This window comes from Dendroctonus ponderosae, unplaced genomic scaffold (assembly GCF_020466585.1).
Source record: "Dendroctonus ponderosae isolate FM_Combo_2020 unplaced genomic scaffold, Dpon_F_20191213v2 Dpon_F_20191213_2, whole genome shotgun sequence".
Lineage (NCBI taxonomy): Eukaryota > Metazoa > Arthropoda > Insecta > Coleoptera > Curculionidae > Dendroctonus > Dendroctonus ponderosae.
The window spans coordinates 17,664,589-17,667,599 of record NW_026018165.1 but is presented as its reverse complement, the minus strand read 5'-3'; the positions used below and the strand labels follow the sequence as shown (position 1 = coordinate 17,667,599).

At 41.1% G+C, this 3,011-nt stretch overlaps 2 protein-coding genes across 3 annotated transcripts in view; one reads left to right on the top strand and one right to left on the bottom strand.

The window, feature by feature from the left end:
* Positions 1–3,011, top strand: part of LOC109545237 — a gene marked incomplete at both ends in the record, with an annotated part of 46,061 nt that continues 43,050 nt past the window's right edge. The window contains 1 exon segment of the mRNA XM_048664131.1: positions 1–346.
* Positions 1–3,011, bottom strand: part of LOC109545241 — an 8,486-nt gene that overhangs the window by 3,236 nt on the left and 2,239 nt on the right. The gene's annotated exons all lie outside the window — the stretch shown is intronic.

Sequence of the window (3,011 nt, the reverse complement as noted above, 5' to 3'; positions counted from 1 at the left end):
CTGCGAAAATCGCGCGTCGCGCAGCGTTCGGCTGTGATCGCCGTCGCGACGTCGAAGACGTTCCTCCCTTTCGCCATCGCCGCCAGTTTTGCCAGTGCCCTGACGACGCCGACCCTTTTCGAAGGGCATCGGACGATCGTCTCACCCTGAACACCCCAACCTACATCACTCAATCTAGTGCAGTTCCAAAGTCGACCCAAAATATTATGACACTCGATCGACTCTTTGACTCTAATGCTTCTGTCTTGCTGTGTGTTTGTGCCATTTTCTTAACTCTCTGTGACCGTGTTTCCTTTCTTCATTGATCTTTCCTCTTCTTTTTTTGGCGAATTGATTTCGAATTAAGGTAAATTTTGATTTCTGTGCCTGTGCCCACTAACCGACCCGTTTTGCTTCCTTTTCTGCTTTCGTTGTTGCAATTGCATGCGCGTTTTTCCTTTAGTGTTTGCCTGTTTCCTACCTGCTTACTGTGTGCCTTATTTAGCATCCGTTTGATAACATGTTTGTGCAATTCCTTTGCTCAGTTTTCCTGTTTGGTAAACATATCCTGAACCTGCAATTTTAGCCATATTTTCGGTCAAGAGCATGCCGTTTGACCATCGCAAGCCAGTCCGATGCATGGGCCAACGTTTGTTGCCTCATTTTAGTTTCTGGACTCTTCTGGTCTATTGAAAGCAAGTTTTTCACTCCGATACTGCTGCCTGCTGAGGAAATTTGTTAATCTGCTAACCAGAGGTTAGCAGAATGTGCCTAAACATTTTCGGGTGGGTTCATGTTGCAAATTGCCCCTTGAGAGAGCTTTTGCATTCACTTTCGGTTCAATTTGGACCACAAGGATGGGCCTGATCCATCACGTCACCCGGTGCAAATTTGGGCTGCTGCAAGCAAATTAAGACTCTTCAGTTAAGCTCCGCGGCCAATGCTTGAAACTGGGGCCTTTTTCGGGTTTCTTAGCTTTAGTGGAGCATAATTGCTTCCTCAACAAACAGCAAACGCGTCGTCCGGTGTGCAAATAATAATTTTCCAAATGAAACCTGGTTTGCCTTGTCCGGCTAATGACAAGGAAAGTAAGAAGCAACAGAACAATATTAATGGATTTCGTATAAATGGGCGGATAGTAGCATTTGTGTGTTCTGTGACAGCGGAATGATTAATCGATCCTCTTTATATTCGGGCAAATAATTGCTCGCCGAATGTAACCGTTTCTTTAGCTGATTCGTTCCAACATATTTTCACTTGCTTTTCCGCACCTTGAACTGTCCTTTGTCCTCCAAAAATGTCCAGTCTTCAACTATTCAAGCCCAGAAAAACACCACAAAAGGACACTTACTTAGATGCTTGTTACTTACGAAAAATATACAGCATTTTCCATGGCGGCAACTGCACACCGCCATCAACCTACACTAAAGCCGAATTAATTAATTCAACAACCTGCGGACAAACAAAAATTCATTAAATATATTAACGATGTTCAAACAATGCGCTCCGGTAACAGTTTCGATGCTAATCATCATTTTGGAATTGGCTATAAATACAATAATAACAGAGTAACAACTATAGGGTGCTGTCGATTATTCACTTTTTCAGGCTTTTATCGTCAGTCAGTTTGCACAGGCAAAGATAAGGCTGCAAAGGGTCTGATATTCCATCCAAAGCCACCAAACTAGCCATGTACTAACGGATATTTCAGCATGTTTGCCTCTATTTGATGCACAGAGACGTCCACGCATGTGACTTTAAATCAATCCACATAGGGGTGCAAACATTAAAAGTGACTTTCCACAGGCAATTAGCATAAGGCTAAATAAAACATGCCAGTTCGCTTCTTTTTCCCCGAATAATCCCCTGGCTTCTAGCATGTTTTTGAAGATCTGAGGTCTTTGCCGCCCTAATGGGCCCACATCAAATATTAAACGGGCCTCAATGGGCTCTGTTTATGCATTCCGAGCTTGGCTTTTGTGTTATCGATAATTTCTTAGCAACATCGCGTGTCCCATGCAACTTAAGATATACGACGACCCATCATAAATGTGATGGGTTCATGCCCGGAGAAATTGGGCTGTTTCTTTGCTGGAAATGCAGCATTTTCAAGCCTCTGAAAGTCATTTGTGGTTCTATAAAAGACCCGGTATAAGTCTTGAGGAAGTTAATGACACACTCTAATTGATTCCCTGCCAGTAGTTGGTGCAATTTATGGAATTAGTAATCGCAAATGCGTTTTCCAGAGCCAGAATACTCTGGCAAGTATAAAGCTTGACTTATTTCGGGTAATGACCACTGACTGTTATCAAAGTGGAGCATCGGGCTAATTCGGAATATCGATTAGTGGCTGCCAAATTTTATTAAGTTTTAGGTGATTAGGTCTCAGTGTTCGCTTCATTGATTTGGTTTGTTTTGCGCCAACCCCGAAAAATTGCGAGTTGTAATCGGTAACCATGGAAACAGCGCTAGACGAACAAATGTCACTGCTCAACGTCACTGAAATGTCACGCCACATATAGACGAGTCAGTGTCAAAATGACACCTGTTGCAGTTGACATTTCGATCAAAGTGTCTCAGCTGTCATTAAAGGSCATATATTAATAATGTTTTAAAAAGTTTTCAAATTTCAAACATCAGAAAAGTTACTCTTTCTTCTAAATGCTCAATTTTCAAAAGTTTCCCTTAAAAGAGCTGACATTCTGAAGGTATTTTCTTCAAAAAATTACGAAATAACTTTCGAATCCTTCGTCGCTTTGTAAACAGTTTTGAAATCCCTTTGTAGCTTCGAATTTGGAACGAAAATCGAACAGAATAGTCGAAAGTTTATAACAAATTATTTGGAAATCTCGCCACCTCTATTCCTCTAAAGACTGTAGAATTTGTTAAAAAATGTGTTTTTTAGTTTCGACTGAATTTTTTTTGCTTTAGTTTCTGCTGAAAAACGCTTTACTTTGTAGTTTCACTAAAAAATACTGACGATCTGGAGGACTTTGACGCGAAAAACTACAAGATAAATTTATAGCTGTGTA